The sequence below is a fragment of the Theobroma cacao genome, chromosome 8, assembly GCF_000208745.1.
Source record: "Theobroma cacao cultivar B97-61/B2 chromosome 8, Criollo_cocoa_genome_V2, whole genome shotgun sequence".
In the NCBI taxonomy this organism is placed as follows: Eukaryota; Viridiplantae; Streptophyta; class Magnoliopsida; order Malvales; family Malvaceae; genus Theobroma; species Theobroma cacao.
The window spans coordinates 12,226,354-12,247,891 of record NC_030857.1 but is presented as its reverse complement, the minus strand read 5'-3'; the positions used below and the strand labels follow the sequence as shown (position 1 = coordinate 12,247,891).

Sequence of the window (21,538 nt, the reverse complement as noted above, 5' to 3'; positions counted from 1 at the left end):
AGAATGAAGTTCGCTACAGCGAGAAACTTTCTGTCCATTTTGCTAACTTGTGGGTTTTTGCCATATTTCCCATTTCTTTGGTACCATAGTTGAGCATGGATTTTTGTAAAGTGATTTACTCATGTGGGGTTTACATGAGGGGTTTAAAGGAGCTAAAACAATTGCATGGTTTTGAGAAAACGAATGCATCATGATTTCGAGAAACATTCCTTATTGTATGCTTGTTCCCTTCTTGTTCACTCACTGAGTATTGTACTCACGTTTTATAAAAATTCATGTTTTCAGATCAAGTGACTGTTGGACCTTAGAACGAGGAGTCCCCGTAGTGCATCTCCTGGGTATGTGTCTGGCATTCGATAGTAATCCCTTTTATTGTAAATGTCTCCGCTGGAAGTCATGGGTCTTTTTGTATTGTGAATACAATCTAACAATGTGAATATGTGTATGCAATGTAAATTGCTAAATACATGACTGGTATAGTACATGTATATCATTATCGATAATGCCATTGTGTTTTGGCTATGTTCACACCCGAGAAAAGGTGTGTGTGTATGCATGATATGATAAATTTGTTAAGGAAAAGTAAATGGATAGGCTTGCTTGGGTTTAGTGAGCTATGCTCATTGAGCTCATGCGCCGGTCATGGCCCGAGAAATTGGGTCGTGACACCTTAATAAGATAATTACCAAACTCTTCGCTGATGACTTGCAAAAATACTGCCTTAACCAATCTCAGATAATTAGAATGGTTTTGTCAGTGGCAGATTAATTTTAGACAACATACTTTTGGCTCAAGAGTTAGTTTTTTAGATTGATAAGAAAACTCGAAGAGGTAATGTTGCTTTGAAACTTGATATGATGAAAGCATTTAACTATTTGAATTGGGAGTTTTTATATAAAATGTTGAGGCAATTTGGCTTTAATGAGAAGTGGTTTTCCATGATCTAGAAATGTGTCTTTAACTATTGGTTTTCGCTATTAATTAATGGGACTTCTGTTGGTTATTTCAAATCCGTGAGAGGCTTGAGGCAAGGGGATTCAATATCTCTATAATTATTTATATTAGCACCTGAATATTTATCTAGGGGTCCTAATGCTCTATATGAACAGTTCTCTTCAATACATGTTTCCTCAAGACGTTTTATGGTTATAAGCTATTTGTCATTTGCAGATGATATCATAACTTTTACCAATAGAAACCGATCTTCCTTGGGTAAAATACAGAAATTTTTAGAAAAGTATAAGATGGTCTCTGGGCAAAACATAAACTAGCAAAAGATTTGTTTTGTTACGGACAATAAAATAGTGAATTATAGGGTACAAATCATCAAGGCAGCCATAGGTTTTGCACACAAAAAGTTGCCAATAATCTATTTGGGAGCACCGTTATACAAAGGGCATAAAAATTAGTTTTATTTGATTCCATCATTACTTAAATTAAAGAGTGTATTTCTGGATGGGAGAATAAATCCTTGTCAACAGATGGATGGATTACATTATTTAAGAGTGTTCTCTCCTCTATGCTATTATATTTGCTTCAAGTACTTCAACCTCCAATTCGTGTTGTAGAAAAAATTGAGAGGATTTTTAATAGTTTTCTTCTGGGGGATTCTAATTTTGCAAAACACATCCATTTGACTACTTGGAAGAAAGTTTGCTATCCTAGTAGTGAAAGGGGTTTGGATATTCGTAACTTAACGGATACTTTTAATGCCTTCAGTATGAAACTTTGGTGGCGGTTTCGTGCTGCTAATAGTTTATGGGTTAGATTCATGAAAAGTAAATATTCTTGTGGTAAAGTCCTAATGAGAATTCAAGCCAAACTCGATGATTCTCCCATTTAGAAGAAATTATTAAGTGGTTGCAGAATGGGAGAGGAGAATATTTGATTGAAAGTGAGGAAGGGTGATTCATGATTGTTGGATGGGTGTAAAACCCTTAGCGAGTTCTTTTCCCTTCTTTGCCGATTCTATGGTTAAAGTGAATTACTTTTATGCTAATGAGGTATGGGATGTAGATAAACTTAAAGCAATGCTTCCAAAATTCATGATTGAAGATATAACGAATATCCCGATTGAAAGATCTAGTGATGATGTTATATTTTGGGTCCCCTGGTTGTAACACCTCTGATTTTTGGTATGAACTATGTACTGTGAACCAAGCCAATTGATGAGCTAAATTGAATTTTTGGTATATATGTTTAATAGTTTAAGAATATGCCAATGTCCATAGAGTAATGAATATGATATATGAGCATGTAAAGGCTCAAAATAATGTTGTACATATGTTTGGCACATGAATGGTATAGTGCATTGTTTGGCTCTTTGATAAATATGATGCTTAATGTAAATTATGCCAAGCTTTGATTTGTGTGATGAGTACATGCTTGGATATCGAGTATTCTTGATGAATTGAGGTGAGAATGATAAATGTGGCCTTTGGAACACAAAACCTTGAGATTTAGCCACAATTTTGAGGAATGGGTAATAAATTTAGAATTTTGAAGTTTAGATTGAGATTTGATTGTGTGTTTGAGTATATTAATGAGGATTATGAGTTAAGATAGTCATTTTGAAGTATGACTTAAATAGGAAATGATTTGAGGTGCTAAAGTTTGGATTTTTGAAAGTTTGAGTGCAGAAAAGGTGCAATCTAGGCAAAATGTATTGATACATTCTCGACAAGAAGAACAACATGAGGTATGATGAGGATTTTCTATCGATACATACAAGGATGTATCAATAGATTTGAGTAAGGATGAACATTTATCGATACATTGTCTAAATGTATCGATAGATTTGAAGCCGAGAGCACATTGAATAACATGTATGAGACATAGCCTCATGTATCGATTCATTTATGAGGAATTCGTTAAGAATGTATCGATACATTCCCAAATGTATGAATACATCCCTGTATGAAGGTAAAAATAAAAAGGGGTTTTAGGCCATTTGCCCCATTTCTCCCTCAACTTTTTCTCTCTCTTCCCTCTCTGAACCCTAAACCCCCAAATGGCATTTGAAGACTATTTAAGCTAGATTTAAGCTTGGGAAATTGATCTACAGGTAAGATTACATGATTTTACCAATTGATTTTCAATTTAATCGATTAATAACCTCGGATTTGAATATTTTCAGATTTGGTCAAACTTTCCCTCTTGAGTTTATTGGAGATTTGGAGCCTAGAATTGGGCAACCCATCTTCTAAGGTAAGGATTTAGTTCATTTGTTGGAAGAATGAGCATGTATATTGAATTTGGGTATTTTTGAAAAGATGGGATATTTTTGAAAGTTAGGAAATAATTATGATTTTGATGTTTTGATGTGTCTAAAGGGAGAATGGAGGCTATAGATGCGTTTGTGAGCTAGACGATGACTGGAGGCTAAAGGATGAGCTTGATTGTAGTGTGCCTTCGATTGTCAAGGTAAGTGGGATTTATTAAATGCATGTGATGCATCTCGCATAATGTATGCACTGCCATGGTACTTAAATGTTGTTTGTATGCCTAGATGAGAATGCTTAGGCTAGAGAATTGATATATATATATATTATATGTGTGTGAGAATATGTATGTTTGCTTAGAGGTATGTGCCTAGGCTAGAGAACAATTATGTTTGTGTGTGTAGATGAGGATGCTTAGGCTAATTAGTTATCTGAGATAGGAAATTTGTGTTTGTGTGATTTTGGTAAGCCACAAGGTGGCATTGTGTTGGAACCCATGCTATGTAGGACCTAAAGCGAGAGTCCTACACATGTTGTAATATGAATTATGGACTAAGGTTTGTGCTAGATTATGATGAATGGGCTAGCCAATTAAGTATATGGGTACAATATGTATTTGGGATAATGGCATAGCGATTGGGTGATATTAATTTTGTGAGGCCGAAGGGCCATGATTACTTGTAGACATTATATATGCATGAATGCCCACGTATTTGTGATTGATTTGAGGATATGCATAAGGCTGTTAAGCCATAATTGATTGGATTGAATATGATTAATACCCATATGGGGGTTAAAGGCATGAAGGCCTATAGATTTATTATGTTTTGTTTGATGATGCCTTAGAGATTTAAAGGCACTTAGAATTATACCGAGCTTAGAGATGATTAAAGATCGTTGAATTTGAATATGATTTGATGTGGACAAATGGAATGTTACAAAAGCCTGATTTGTGGATTTGTGTTTCGTCCGAGGGATGAATTTCGGACGTTGATTTAACTTGAGGTGGAGTGGAATCCCACTCCTTGTGACTATGTGTGTGCTTGTAGGGATGGTGGTAAGTAGGGACGATGGCACTAATCTCACTTGTGATTCCCATTATAGTGCTTTGATGCCATCTATTGAGATTACTCGAGGTGACGCTGATGTCAAGAGATTATCCAGTCAATGATATGATTCTCCGTCAGCTACTTCGGCGTTGTGCGTGATCTATTCTCTGCCCATTGCTTTGGCACGTTCATCATCTATTCTTTGGCAGTTGATTCGAAATGCACATGATCTATTTCTCCATTTAACAGCTTTACCCTGTGCATGATTTATTTCTCCACCTGTTGGCCACAGTGCATGATTTGATGATGTTTAGGGTAAGCCAACTCATTTGATTTTGTTTAACTATGATGACATGCATCGGGTATGGCATGATCTAATTTGAAATATGAATATGTGGTGGCTAACTGTGAATGATATTTGATGAAAAGCTTGAGATTAGCAGCTTATATGTAAATGAGATTTGAGGTTGGGCTCGGCAACTAAGGTGTCCCTATGAAGCCTAGTTGGATAATAATGGCTCTAAGGGTAAGCCTTAAAGTGGTATGATTAGATGTGAGGGCACAAAACTTGTGAATTTTGGATATAATACGCCATTGAGATGTGATCTGGCATGAATTTAATATGATGAGTTATGCATGTAGGATATTAGGATGATCCTCGCACCTTTGAATTGGAGATGTTTGAATTAGAACAACTTAATCTTATCCAAACACTCAAATTAATTGATTAAATAAAACTAATTAACTAAAATTTAAACCAACAAGAAAAATCAAAATAATAACTTGAGTAAATATCAAATCAAACAAGCCTAGGATTACAATATCCCTCACACTTCATCTAAATCTTACCATCTTCCTTAACTTATTTCAAGGTTGAATTGCTAACCTAGAGTCTTAAATTATTCTTAAGGGTCTTCAAACTCATCTTATAAAAATATCTATTTTAACCAAAACACAATATCCCTATGTGAATTGAAATTAAAACAGACTCATTAAGTTCAGGCTCTAATCTGGCTACATATGGCCTATAGGTATATCCTTCTCTTATACACAAATCAATTAATATGATCATATGCTATCCTAATTTTAGTTTACACTAAACTCCCTTTCACAAGTTTGTTTAGGTTTCTAAATCAATTTAATTGGTGATCAAGCAATTAAAAGCATTAAGAACAAATTGGAATAAACAATTCAAATCCCATTAAAGATAAGTAAGAAATAGATTAAAAATTTAGATTACATGTGAGTTCAATTACAATTCTAGAAAAAAAAAATTAGCTACTCATAATCGCAAAGGCAAATAACATTGTATATAATTCAACCATTGAGAGTAACAAGAAAAATAAAAGCCAAGGAAGAAAACAAAACAATATTTGCTGCCTTGATTTCCAAGTTTCATCCTTAACTTCTAGCTTTTTAAATCTCCAAAGGTTGTCTACCCTAATGTTCTTCAAAATATCCTATTTATACTAATAAACTTAACCTATACTTCCCTAAGTTGACCTGTGGTTTAATTGGGCTAAAAAGTGTAATGAGAGGCCCAAAAAATCAATTGTCAGTCTTTACAAATTTCCATTCCTGACATAGTACGTCTAGCCATTTTCCAACGTAATTTTCTCTATCTTCAAAGCAGAAATGGTAAAGTGATCTTCATGAAAATTATAGCTCTGTCTTTTAGCTTTCCAATGGTCTAAAAATCACATCATTTGGGGTTCTGTAGCGCGAGTTATAACAAAACACTAAAGCATATGCAAGCAAACTTTTGGGTTTTTCAACACCCCACTTTCCAAAATTAAGCCCAATTTCCTTTAGCTCCTACGAAAAATATAAAAATAATAAATAACAATCAAATTAAAAGAAATAACATAAAATTAAAATAACTCACTTAAAAATAAACTAATTATAAAAATAACTAAAATTAAGTAAATTATAATTGAAAATTTAGGACTTAGCTAATATTTCATAACAAAATTGGACTAAAATAATTCTACAAAATAGAATTATCAACTCACCTTCTGTTGTACCATGTGCAGATAAGAGAAGCTATGGGGTTATGTGGCAAGTGTCGTTGATTGGACGAACACATAAATGGCATTCTGTAGGTTTCCCTCCAAACGTGTCACTCCACTGAGTTTGTGAAGGCTTTCCGCTTTCTCAATTTGGTTAGTTGTAAATATGTCAGGCACGATGTGCCATTTAAATTGTGTAAAGGTTGTTGTGCATGAACACGATTGACTAGCCAGTGTATGTCCTTATGAACATTTGTATAGACTGTGAGCCAGAGATAAAGTGATATATTTGAATTTGTTATGAATATTTGATTATAAATCCCTTGGCATTTGTGTTATATGATTTTGGACTCTAAGGCTTGCTCGGGTCTAGTGGGCTAGCTTGCTAGGCTCGTGCATCGATAATTGAGCCTCGAATTTGAGTTGTGACACTAGTTCTAGTGGTGAGTTCAGTAGTAAAAGTGCTTGGGAAAATATCTGAAAAAGGCAAACTATAAACCTAACTTTCGCTTTAACCTAGCATAGAAGCATATCGCTCAAAATATCCTTTTTCTTTTAGAGAGTGCTTCACGGATGAATTCCTGATGATATTCATTTGAAGGTTAAAGGTTTTCAGTTAGCTTCTAAATGTCAATGTTACAACTCGGAAGAAACCTTATTACATGTGCTTTTACTTAGCCTAGTGGCGAGACAAGTTTGGAATTATTTTTCTCAATTTTTTCAAAATTCTATTAACCATCCACAGAATATTTTGTAGTTAATTTGGGCTTAACATTATTTAAGAGACTATACAAAGCCAGGTCATATTCATTTGTTACTTCCTATATTTATATGTTGGTTCCTATGGATTGAAAGAAATGATGCTAAGTCTAGGAATTTGTTAGCTTTAAAATTTTTATAGTTTTGATTATGACAAAATGATCAAATATGCTTGAGCATTATTTGAGTAATCCTTGACAATTTCTTGAATTGATTTAACTCCCATACACTTATTCTTACATTGACACAAGCTTGATTCTTGAAGTTATTGAACTATATCTATAGACTTGTATGACTTAGGTGTACGAGTGCTTATGATTCTCATTCATTAAAGTTTGATTTAAAGATTAAAGGAAAATCTTGATGCACCCATTAAGGAGGAGTTTTGAATATCATGTTTAATGATGACAAAGAAAAAAGAAAGAAAGAAGACTACATCAAATATAGTTAAATAGACCTTCATGTTTAATTTATGTGTGTGATGTTCAGTTTTGGTTTTGTTTAATATTATATAAAGAAAAGTAGATGCATTGACTAAGGGGGAACACCTCATTATACATAAAGATTTGAAGCATTCATATTGAACATAGACACTGCATTCTTAATCTTAGAGTGTTTTGTGATCATAAAAAATAAGAGATAAAGAATGTTGACTCTATATGTTTTTGATGATAACAAAATATTCCCATTCATTAATGTCTAAATATATTGGTTAAGTGTGCAAGAGAAAGCTTAAATCATTAATATATTTGGTATTTGTAAGCAAGTCAAGATGCTTATTCAGTTGCAAGATAGGTTAATTGGTTAAACAAGCAAAAAAGAAAGAACTACAATTGAGTCACAGAACAAAAGCCTCTTAGTCGGATGATGATGGGAGTTAGTCAGCTAAAATTTAAAAATGAAGTTGGCTGGTTCAAGAGCAGATTGCAAAACAAAGAAGGCTTAGTTGACCAAGAAGGATGGTTAGTCGACTAAAAGCCTACTGCCAGAAATCTAGATTAAAAGACAGAAAGAACTTAATCGACTAAGAAGCATTGTTAGTCGACTAAGAGTTTATTGCTAGAAACTCGGTTCAGAGACAGAGGCTACTTAATCGACTAAGACGTATGTTAGTCGACTAAGAGCATTCTGCCAAAAAATTTGAATTGTGCACTAGAAGACAGATTAACGGCCAGAACTGCAACAAAACTGTTTCCAATGGTCAAAAACTGTCTAACTCATTTCAGAGTTGATTTTCCAAGTATAAAAGGGACTTTCAACGGCTAGAAATGCAATTAAGGCTTCCAAGAACAAAAAAGAGCTCAAAAGCCAAGAAATACTCTCTGCTCATTTACTGCACTCAACTCCTATCTTTGTAATAGATTGAAGCACTTCACTTTATACCACTTAGATCAAGTCATTGATCATAGGTACTTTCTTATTTCTTTTCTTCTTATATACTTAGAGTGAGCGAGTCACTGTAAGGTTTTTATTCAAGCTTGGATTGCTTGATTGAGTGTATAGGTTCTAACTTAGCCTTAAAAAGTTAGTTGTTGGGTTTTGGTTGATCCAATGAAAAATTATTGTTGTAGGTTGTGGTTGAGGCTTTGAAAAACCACTATGAGTTTTGGTTAAGCCCATGAAAAACCATTGTGAAAGGTTGTGGTTGAGCCTTTGAAAAACCACTTTGGGTTTTGGTTGATCCCGAAAAAAACCATTGTGAAAGGTTTTGGCTGAGCCTGCTAAAAGCCATTGTAAAAGCTTGGTGAAAGCTTGTGAATTTCACTGTTCATAGTGATTGGTTTGGAAAATCCTTAGTTGAACAATCAAGGTAGTGGATGCAGGTCTTGGAACGAACCACTATAAATTATGGTGTGATTATCTACTTTGTTTTTTAGTTTTCATTCATCTTTAAATCTTTCTTTTATCTTACATTTGTCCCCAATTAGAAGTCAATTTTAGCAAGAGCCAAAAAGTGCTATTCACCCCCCATCTAGCACATTTATTGGGGACCAACAAGTGATATCAAAGCTAGTTCCTTGTTCTTAAGGTCTAACACCCTTAGGGAATTTCCAAATGGCTCTTCAAAATTAGTAGTTGCTGAGGGACAATCAACAAACAGACCACCTCTGTTTGATGGCTCAAACTACCCCTATTGGAGTATTAGAATGTCAATATACATTAGGGTAATAGACTATGAGATATGGGATGTCATTACCAATAGTCTTTTCATTCCAATGATTACAAATTCGGTAAATGGTGAGAAAACTCCCAAACATAGAAGTAATAGGACAGAAGCTGATATAAGGAAAGTACAAATCAACTCTAAGGCCATGCATACTCTCATTTGTGCACTTGATTATAGAGAATATGCTAAAGTGTTCATGTGCAAAAGTGCCAAAGAAATTTGGCAAAAATTAGAAGAGTTATATGGAGAAACAAATATGGAAAAGGAATTAGAAGACAACTCTTGCGAGAATCAATGCTCAACAAGCAACATGGCAAATGAGGATAAGGAATCAAGTGAAGATGAATCCTCAAGTCAAATTGAATTATGCTTCATGACTCTTGAAGAGATAAAGGTAACTTCTTCATCTTGTGAACTTAATTCATATGCTTTTGGTGAATTGCATGATGCTTTTGAGGATTTAGCATTTGAGTTTGACAAAATGAATATGAAGCACAAAAAAATTATTTCCACACTTGATGTTGAAAATGAACCTTTGATGAAAGCAAAAATTGACTTGGCAAAAGAAAATGAAAATTTGGAAAAGGATTTTGAAACTTACCAAAAGAAAATTGATAATTTGGAAAAAGGAAATTTTGATATGGGAATGAAATTTGAAGATTTTTTGGAATGAGAAACAAAAGGCTTCCATGAATTCCTCATCTTCCAAAATGACCAAATACAATCATTGCACATTTTATAGTTATTGCTCATACACTTGTCCAATTAGAAAATGTTTACCTTATAAATTTAGACAAGTGTGGGTTCCAAGAGGAACTTTATGCAATGAAACTAACTTTCAAGGATCCAAAGCAATTTGGATACCAAAAATCAAATGAAAATGTCTCTTGTAGGTGTGCAAGAGCAATGAGGAACAATTCTTGAAGAATGAATGCTCTCTAGCCACACATGAAGGAAAATGGGTGATCTCTTTGCTAAAAGCCTTTTGTTTATTTAAACGAGATTTATATTGCTTATTTATCGAATGCTTCATTGATTTAGCTTGGTTTCTAAAATTGTTTGCCTTTCGTAATTGAAAACTTTGGTTGTCTATTCTTGCTTGAATATTAAGTACATAATTCTTTAAGCTTTATTGATAAATCTTGGCTATGCAACTTGATTTGATATGATACATGCTATAAGTTGTAAGGAAGTATGAATCTAAAGATTGAGTATGTACTTATATTTGATCTTGAATATATCATCATCCTTTTTTTGAGAAAATTACTTTATTAAGATTACTTGATTATGAAAAATTGTTTCTATAAAATTTTCTCATGTTTTGTGAAATTGTTTCCATAATACTTCTTTGAGGAAAAATAATTTTTGAGCATAATTTTGAAACATAAAAGGTTGGATAATGTGATAGAAATATGAGCATACTTGATGACTTATACTCACAACTATTCAAGTAGCCTAAAACAAGGAAAATTGAGTTAAAAAAAATTATCCTTGTTTTTCTTATGTTTAGAATAAGTTGACCATTTGAACAATCTTGATCTACATTCTAGAACTTGCTTGAATAGTTCAAGATGGTTGATAATGAGCTTGAAAGTTTTGACTACTTTGATTGGTACTTTTAAAGCAAAATGAGCTTAAATGAGAAAAATGTTGCCATCCTTTAAGTCTAGAATGATTTATGAATTGAACAAGTTTGTTTCATAGTGAAAATACTAATGACTTGTACTTATTGGATGTGCATGCTTGCTTGTTAGCTTGAATGGTCATAAGGGTATTTTTGGAACATGATTGTGAGATATTTGCAAATGACCCTTCACATGCATAAACATGATTCATTATGGTTCTTACACATTTCATAAATCATTTAAAGCATAATTGAACAATATTGAGTGATATTGAGCTCATGATTTTTCACAAAGCATGTCTAATCTTGAATGTTTCAAGTTGAAAAGTTTGCAAAGAAAGATTAAATCTTTATCAATTGATTTTCTTGCAAAATCTTTTTATCCTTTTTGATTGAAAATGATTTATTAATTCTTTATTTTTAATGATATAGAATGGTTGAGCAAACTTGATTTGATATATTTATATAAATTGCACAAATTCGATGTTGCTTGGTATTTCTCTTGTGATTGGTAAAATAGATTGAAAGAGTTTTCTTAAGCATAATCATGAGTATGGTAATTTGACATTGATGATATTTTAAGCAAAGTGCAAACCTTCTTGTTATGCTTAAGGCTACAATGATTTCAATAATATAAAACTTGAACAAGTGTGCCTTATGTTAAAAATGCCATTATATGTTGTTCTTGTTGCAAATGAATGCTTGAATAGCTTCAAGGGCATTTTTGTTCATGTGCTGAAACATTGTTAAAAAATGTTAAATTTGATGCTTATTATACTTAAACATTGTTTAAATGCTTGTTGTACATGTTATAAGTCATAGTCACACATCATGATGTAAATTGAATATGTTTGAGCATATTAGAGACATGATTCTTCAAATGAGCATTTCAACTTTTTAGCACTTATAAAAAATGAGTAATAAAAGCCAAAATTTGAGTTCACATGTTTTTGTTGAAGAATCTTTGATCATACATGTCCAAAATGATGTTCCAAACATGGTTGAAATGAGATTCTAACCTGTTCTCACACAAATCCATGTTTTGAGATCATTATACCTTGGAACATTGCATGTTTTGCACCTTTTTTTGGCTTTTCAATATGTAGGAATCAAGCGTAATTGACTCCCCAGCATAGCTAGTCGACTATTGGAGAACAAAATGCAAACAATGCTGCTGGAATGATAAAAACTGGACCTCAAGGATATGTAGTCGATTCTTGAGTGCTCTAAAGCCAAAATGGACAGGTTTTGAGTTCCAAAATGTCTTTTTACTTTACTTCTTGTCCCTTGCAATATTTTCTTCCTTGAATCTCCTTGTCAAAGATGATTCTTGACTTTTAAAAACTTGCATTGTGAATACTCTCATGATCATTTGTTGCAAGTAATGGTTCTTGAAATTGTAAAACATGCTGAAAAATGGGAAATCCTTTTTGATGACATAAATCTATCTATTCCCAAGTATGACACTCATACTGATTCCATAAATTCTCATGTATTTACAATGACAAAATAGAAATATGAGAAATTGTTCATCAATGCTTGAATTTGTTAATCCGATTGGATTTTCATGTGCATATATAGAAAATATCTTCTCATGAAAATTGAAATGTTCAAATGCTAATCTAGGAACAATTCTTGAAATATATTTTATGTTTGTGCTTAAATGATTGTTTCAAAATTGATTTTTTTGATTATGCATACTTATTCAATTAGGATGAACTCATTGAACTTCATGAAAATATTCTTGGTTCATCTACTATATTGGTCAAGATGCATGTTTATATGATTTTTTTTATGCTTGACCTTAAGGTTTGAAGTCTAAAACTTGAATTAAGCTATGCATTTGAACATGAATGTAATTGTCAAGTTTGATCATGGCATATATTGTGAGTTGACATAGTTGAAATTTATTTTGAATATGCATTTAAATGTTAACTATGTCTTCATTGAGCCTTAACATTTACGTGATCTAAAGATTTTGTGTGCATCCAACTTTAGCTTATAAGTCACCATAAACAACTTGACATGTAAAATAAAATATGGCCTATAGCTTTAGTTAGTAATGAAAGCCTGATGTGCTTTGATTAAATATCTCTTTCTTGAATCTTGATAATTGGTATTCATTGATGATTGAATGTTCACTTTGAATATATTAATGAGTTGAGTGCTTTACTTTCAATATTCTATAACAATTGATATCACTCATGAATCATGAATTATTGAGAAATTGCATGTACCTTGAACTTCAATGGTTGCATATTTTTTGAATGGGTATATGTCTCTATTGAACTCATGCTTGCATTTTAAAGAACAAAATTGGAATCATGATTAAGGAAGATAACCATGTTATTTCTTGTAATCATGTTTGTGCTTATTTGATCATAACTTTTATACATGATTGCAATAAATGCAAAATACTTTAGTCACGCTTCATTAATAATGATATGCCTTTTGTGAAAGTTCTTCTTGAATTGACAATTTCATATATAATTTGGAGAATACATCTTGCAATGCTTGCTTCAAAATGACTTGGATGAATAACTGCTTGAAATTGATTTGCAAGAATACTTGCTAAAAATGCTTAATGATGATATTATTTAATTTCTCCTTGAATTGCTATTTTTAGGGAATTTCCTGAAAATGCTTGATTAATACTGCTTGGCTGATTGATATTGAGAATAAATAATGAATGCTTGATGATGATTGATAATACTTGATGATAATTGAGAATGATGCTTGAAAACTAATGATATCTTAGACATGCCTAAGAACTACTTTGCAAATATTTCTTGAAATGTGAGTATTTGATGCATATGTTGAACATCTATTCAAATGCTCATACTTTTTTAGTTTCATGAATACTTGAGTATTAATAAAATAAATTGAATATCCATTTGAATGCTTATTTATTCTAGGCTAATGATTTCTCTCCTAATGCTTGATCTATTGAGGATCTCTAACAATTTGTGTTGAGCTTATGATTTCTTAAGGGGGAGTCATTCATTGTCTTTGATATCATAAGGAATTAAGATCTTCAACAACAAGGTTTGGTGAGATTCCACATTTGGTGTTCTTCGCTACCGCTAACATATTTCTAAACACCAAAGTAGATATTGTGCCTTATATTGCTTCCACTTAAGCTTAAATGTTAAAATGCATAATTGGTATCAAGCTTTAAGTTTTCTCAATTAGTGTCTAGCTTTAAAATTAGCATCAAGCTTAATAAGTGTCTCTTCTCTCTTGAGCTTTAAATTGATCATATCTTTCTTAAATGCTTTGAGCGTTGAAGTTGATATGCTTAAAATGCTTAATGATAAGGGAAGTCTTTACTAGTGCTTTACCAATTGATATAATGAGCTTTAAAAAGATTCCATCTTTCATAATCGATATTGTGCTTTTATAAAGGGAGAGATTTTACTTATATCTATCAATTGGTATATTGAGCTTTAACACTTGGTATTGGAGTTCAAATATGGTTTATGTGCTTATTGAACATCTTTATGATTATCTTTCTTGAACTTCATAATTATTATGTCCACATTTCGCTTACAGATATATATACATGTGGCTTTGTTGTTGATGATTCTTTTAATGAATTAATAGTTGAATGCTTAATGGGTATATTTCTTAATGACTTGGTTGAAGATATTAAGTGCATATATATGATGACTTGGAGACTTTATGGTAACATATTCATGGTCTTAATGCTTATATTCTTGATGGATTTTGCTAACCATTATTTCTTGAGCTTAAATGTTTAATGCTCACTCTTTTTAACCTTTTTGATATAACAAAAAGGGGGAGAAGGTTTATAAGCAAATTTAATTTTATGCATATGTTGAGAGGGAGATTTTAAAATCATTTCAAATGCAAATTATGCTCATAGTTTTGTCATATCAAAAAGGGGGAGATTGTTAGCTTTAAAATTTTATAGTTTTGATTATGACAAAATGATCAAATTTGCTTGAGCATTATTTGAGTAATCCTTGACAATTTCTTGAAATGATTTAACTCTCATACAATTGTTCTTACATTGACACAAGCTTGACTCTTGAAGTTATTGAACTATATCTATAAGCTTGTATGACTTAGATGTATGAGTGCTTATGATTCTCATTCATAAAGTTTGATTTAAAGATTAAAGGAAAATCTTAATGCACTCATTAAGGAGGAGTTTTGAATATCTTGTTTACTGATGAAAAAGAAAAAAGAGAGAAGGAAGACTAAATCAAATATAGTTAAATAGGTATTCGTGTTTAATTTATGTGTGTTATGCTCAGTTTTGGTTTTGTTGAATACTATGTAAAGAAAAGTAGATGCATTGACTAAAGGGGAGCACCTCATTATGCATAAAGATTTGAAGCATTCATATTGAACATAGACATTGCATTCTTAATCTTAGAGTGTTTTGTGATCATCAAAAATAAGAGATAGAGAACGTTAACTCTATATGTTTTTGATGATAGCAAAATATTCCCATTCATTAATGTCTAATTATATTGTTTAAGTGTGCAGGAGAAAGCTTAAATCATTAATATATTTGGTATTTGTAAGCAAGTCAAGATGCTTGTTCAGTTGCAAGATGGGTTAATTGGTTAAACAAGCAAAAAAGAAAGAGCTACAATTGAGTCACAAAATAGAAGCCTCTTAGTCGGATGATGATGGGAGTTAGTCAGCTAAAATTTAAAAATAAAGTTGGCTAGTTCAATAGCAGATTGCAAAACAAAGAAGACTTAGTCGACCAAGAAGGATGGCTAGTCGACTAAGAGCCTACTACTAGAAATCTGGATTACAAGATAGAAAGAACTTAATAAACTAAGAAGCATTGTTAGTCAACTAAGAGCTTACTGCCAGAAACTGGGTTAAGAGACAAAGGCAACTTAATTGACTAAGACATATGTTAGTCGACTAAGAGCATTTTGCCAAAAAATTTGAATTGTGCACTAGAAGACATATTAATGTCTAGGACTACAACAAAACTATTTCCAATGGTCAAAAGTTGTCTAACTCACTTCAGAGCAGATTTTCCAAGTATAAAAGGGACTTCCAATGACTAGAAATTCAATTAAGGCTTCCAAGAACAAAAAAGAGCTCAAAAATCAATAAATACTCTCTGGTCATTTATTGCACTCAACTCCTATCTTTGTAATAGATTGAAGCACTTCACTCTGTACCACTTAGATCAAGTCAGTGATCATAGGTAATTTCTTATTTCTTTTCTTCTTATATACTTAGAGTGAGCGAGTCACTCTAAGGGATTTATTCAAGCTTGGATTTCTTGATTGAGACTATAGGTTCTAACTTAGCCTTGAAAAGTTAGTTGTTGGGTTTTGGTTGATCCCGTGAAAACCATTCTTATAGGGTGTGGTTGAGCCTTTGAAAAACTACTTTGGGTTTTGGTTGAGCCCATGAAAAACCATTGTGAAAGGTTGTGGTTGAGCTTTTGAAAAACCACTTTGGGTTTTGGTTGATCTCGATAAGAACCATTGTGAAAGGTTTTGGCTGAGCCTGTTAAAAGCCATTGTAAAAGCTTGGTGAAAGCTTGTGAATTTCACTGTTCATAGTGATTGGTTTGGAAAATCCTTGGTTGAACAATCAAGGTAGTGGATGTAGGTATTGGATTGAACCACCATAAATTCTAGTGTGATTGTTTGCTTTGTTTTTTAGTTTTCATTCATCTTTAAATCTTTCTTTTATCTTACAGTTATCCCTAATTATAAGTCAATTTTAGTAAGAGTCAAAAAGTGCTATTCACCCCCCCTCTAGCACATTTATTTGGGACCAACAGAATTTAGGAGTTTATCCCCAACGTGTGATTTGGCGCATAATGAAGCTTTTAATGTAGCTTTACAAAGGAAATCTTTTGCATAAGGAGCAATAGAGAGGTGATGTGTAGATTGTCGAGTTATGGAACATCACTTTTCCAAGTCCTCCATTTTTATGGCCCCAAATAATTAAATGGTTAAAACTATTATCAGATGAAATTAAGTTAAATGTGGATGGGAGCTCCAAAATTGCCCAACATGCAACAGATGGAGGAGTTGTTGGAGACCATATAGGTAAACGTATTTTTTGTTTCTCTGAGAATTTTGGCCCATAGAATTCTTTGCACGTAGAACTTCTCACTTTGAAAAGAGGTTTATCTTTATGCCAAGAATGCAATTTCAGCAAAATATGGATTGAAATGGATGCACTGGTAGTTGTGAATATGATGCAGTAAAGCAACTTAGGCTCCCATGACACCAGATATTTATTGGCCTCTATACAGAATCTCTTAAAGCATTTTTTGTTTAGAATTACTCACATCCACCTCGAAAGGAACCAAGTTGCCGACTTTCTTTCCAATCAAGGGTACTTGCATGATGGATTAAGGGTGTTCTTAGTTGAAGCTGGCGAATTAAGAGGTATTCTTAGGCTTGATAAATTAAACTTACCTTTTGTTAGAATCAAATAAATGTAAAGGATTAGTACTCTTAATTTAGTTTTTGTTCATAGTTTTACTTAAAAAAGTAGTATTAATTATCCTATGCATTCATAGGAAATATGTAAGGAAAGTAGTACCTTCAACATGTCTTCTTTCTCTCGTATCTTATGTAATTCTGGAGGTAAGGTTTATGTCCCCTTCCTCTATGTACTTATTTTTCTTATTTTAATAAAATTTTAACAAGATAACTAGGCCTTGTGTGAATTTCCAGTTAAGAAAAAAGTCGATGAAGTTTTGGTTTTTTTTCTTTGATAAATTACCTTTTGAATAATCAACTCTTTTAAAGGAGTTTGACTTCACAAGTGTAAAATGAAACAATCAATGAATAAAAAAAGAAGAGAGATAATGTAAAAAGAAAAAAAAATTTGAAAGAATAAGGTTCTAGGGTAACATCCTAAAAGGATAATCTAGTGTGAAAGGAGAATTTTTTAAAGATACTCATGATATTGCCAAGGCCATGACAAGAAACACTACAAGGAGGTCATTTCGAAGTAATGAATGCGCATTGAAAACCTTTAAAAAATCCTAGAATGTCGACATCATTAAAGATTGAAGATATGTCAAAGAAAATCTCGTACTTTTTTAAATTAACCTCCAAAATTTAAAATTCTAATAGTTAGTCTCGACATTTGTCAAAATGTCATACATAATGAGAATAATTGAGTATCAAATTGATTGTGATTTGAAATAAATTATATTTCAATAAATTTGATTAAGGAATACTTGATATAGAAAAATCATGTTTTTTATTTGTAAGCTTAAATTAAAAAACATTAATTTACCATTTCCTGATCAACTAATGAAGCTTTTCTTATAATTAGGTCTAAATTTGTCAAATCATTTGATATATTTGAAAAGAGCAAAAGGTCATTCACTTTATTCAAAGTCATTTCAACTAGTAATTATTGATTTTCAAAAAATTTAAATGTATTTTGTTTTTCACAAAGTATGATATTTTATCACTTTAACATGGAAAAAATGTAGAATTGATACATTATTTTGGTCCCACAATTTAATTATCCCTGATCCTGGTAAATAGTTGTGAGAGGTAATTTTTGTTGTTAGTTTATCAAAATTCAAGAAGTTAGTGTTGGCAAGAAAAGCATTTTTGAAAAGCATGAATAAAATAATTTCTCCAGGAAAAGTGAAAAAATATTTTGCAAATAAGAGTCTCTAAGATCAAAAGGTATAGAATCATTGAAATCAAATTTGAATTGATACATGTCTAAATCAAAATTCTTTATTAATATCTATTGCAGGAAGATGATGATTCCAAGAAACCATATCAGTATGAAAATATTGTCATTAAATTTTTTTGAGCAATGATGATTCCAAATGCACATGATCAGCGCCATCATACAGTCATTCATACTTGTCTGTTCATGCTCATGGTCATACAGTATCACAATTGACAGTTTCCATGCAAGAATAAAAAATTAACACACCCATCCAACTCAAAATTTTAAAATCATAAAACTTCGTTTAATTTGAGAAGCATTTTCATCAAAATATAATTGTTTTCAAATCCTCTGTATAACCATTTTTAAAGCAACGAAATCCAAATGATAAAGAGCATTTTTTCAAAGATAACAGAAAACCCCCAAAATTCATCTTCATGTGATGGGCATTGAAGAAGAAAACAGTGGAAGATATCTAAGCGATGTTGAAATACTTAAAGAAAACCCAAGCATCCTCAAAATCTATGTCGACTAAAGCCATCGTGGTGAATTTGGAAAGCTCAAACGTCGCCTTGGCAAGAATATTGTCAAGTTGGAGACAGACAGCGTCGGCAGTACATTCGAAGTGGAGGACGAGGACCTTGTCGATGGTGTCATTGATGATCGTGCCCACTTCTTCCTTCCTCATCAAGGTCGGTTTAGGTAACTCATTTTCCTCTTTTTCTCTAGTAAAAGTATTTAATTAGATTCATTTATATTTATGGCTAATAAGAAGAGTGGAAATAAAGTAGTTTTTAGTAATAAAAATATTTTTATAATGAATGCTTTTAAGAAAATAAAAAAAAAGAGTAAAATGTGATCATTAAATCAATCATATCAAAATAATACTTGAGTTGAATTATTTGTGCATTTTAATTATTTAGAGTTGATCAAAATTTAAATTTTAAATTTTATTATATTTACTTCGAATCAAGTTAAATTATGTTTCAAATGAATTGCACTAAAAATTCATATTAACTTATTACATTTCGATATTTTTTTTATGGCTTCCATAAATTTTAATTAATTATGAATTCTAATAATTATATTCAAGGATGAAAACTTTAATTAATTTTTTTATTTTTAAAATTTATTACTTCTTTAATGTAGATAATTATTTTTAATAAAATCAGGTTTCTATTACTCTATAAATATTATTTTTAATAAAAATGAAATGACATAATTGATGTGTTTGATTAAAAATTAGAAGTATTATTTATCCTTTGTAAAAGTTTCACATCTTTAAAGTTGCATTTATATGACATATGAATTTGATTTTTTTATTAGAATGTTTTAAATTTAATTACATGTTTGGTTGGAGGAATGACTATTTTATTCCCCATATTCTTTTTCCCTCCTCTATTTCTTTAGTTGGTTCATGTAATGGTCATTTCAGGTGAAGTCAGAATAGCTAATATCAACCCCTTTCAATAATAACTATTCTGCATGAGTCGAAATGAACTAAAAGAATTGAACAAGAATGTCCTAAACATTTTTGTAAAATTACTAACCTATATATAATAAAACCTAACCCTAGCATATAAAAAAGCATTTCATTTTTCTCTTTTTCTTTTTCTTTCTTCCTCATCCACCTTACTCCTTTCTTTAAACTTTCCACACTACCGTCATACCCCAGGATTTGTGGTTGGTCTAACGCCTCTAACGACTAGATTTGGTCATGGAGAACGTCGACGCAGTTGTGGGAAGTGCTGACCTGACATTCAGCATCATGATCTGTCGTGAAAACACCAAATCTGGTGCTCCATTGTGCCGGCCACGTCTCCAATGGCTGAGTAGCAGAAAAAGAATGAAAACAACAAAAAGGGAAAAATGAAAAAAATGAAAAAAGAGAAGAAATAAAATGAGATTAAAATAAAAAATCATACTAAAGTTATTAATTTTTAAAAAAGAAAATAGAGAAAAAATGTTATTAAAATAAATAATAATATTAGTTGTTTTAAGTAAAAATTATTAATGTTTTTAATATATTATAAAAAAATTAGGTTTTTAAATTGAAAATTATTATTTATGATAAAGGTATTTTTACCTTTTTATCATCTATTCTTTTATTTTTTCAAAAAAATTTTTACTAACTAAACGTTGGAATAATATCATAAGGTTAATTCCATTTCATGAACTAAATTGTATAATAATTATTCCTACTTTATTCTATTTTTTTTTCATTCCACGAAATAAATGTAATTTTTTATTTTTAAACTTATCCTTAATTGAATTTAAAATTTGTTTTTTTGAAAACTTTGAATGCGGGTTTTTTTTTTTTTGTAAAAAGGGAATTATATTGATCAAGACAACAAAGTACACATTCTAGGCTTTGATATGCCTAGTTATCTGCTAATAAAATAGGGGAAATATTAGGAGATGAAACATCAAAAATATGTAAACCTATCATAAAGTCTTCATGATTTGTTACCATCTAATCGGCTCCTTGATTAGTCCCACGAAATATGTGAATAATAGTGCAGTCCCAATCTTGTTGTAACAACTCCTTAATCTGCCTTAGTAAATTTGCACATGGATCTAGTGAGAAGTTCAAAGTGTATATCTTCTGAATAGCCACCTTTGAATTTGCTTCTACTTGCACCATTGAATGCGGGATTTTCATTTTTCACATATATATATTTATTGAATGGGATAAATATTTATAAGACAAAAGGGAGATAAACTATAATGATCTCAGTTTCAAATCTCAAATTTTCTAATTAATGATATTCTTTGGAGCAATTTTTTTCTTTAAAGCTCTTAAAAAGTTAGATAATTGAAAAAGTTTAAAAAAAGTTGCAAATTAAGATTTAACTTTTAAGATCATTGTTCTGTACATCATTTATAAAATTTTTATATTCATTAAAATATTAATAAATAATTTTTAAATTATCATATTACTTTGTTAAGATTTAAAATAAGAAAAATTATCCACCGTTATAAAATTAGAAAATAGTTAAATAAGTTTTTTTTCTCTCCAAGTGCACGTTAAGAATATATCACTATCT

General features: G+C 31.4%; 1 long non-coding RNA gene across 1 annotated transcript; it reads left to right on the top strand.

Annotated features, from left to right (window-relative positions):
- Window positions 3,135–4,852, top strand: LOC108663079. The gene is made up of 3 exons (XR_001929001.1): window positions 3,135–3,207; window positions 3,333–3,423; window positions 4,271–4,852. It is a non-coding gene; the product is annotated as an uncharacterized LOC108663079 (long non-coding RNA).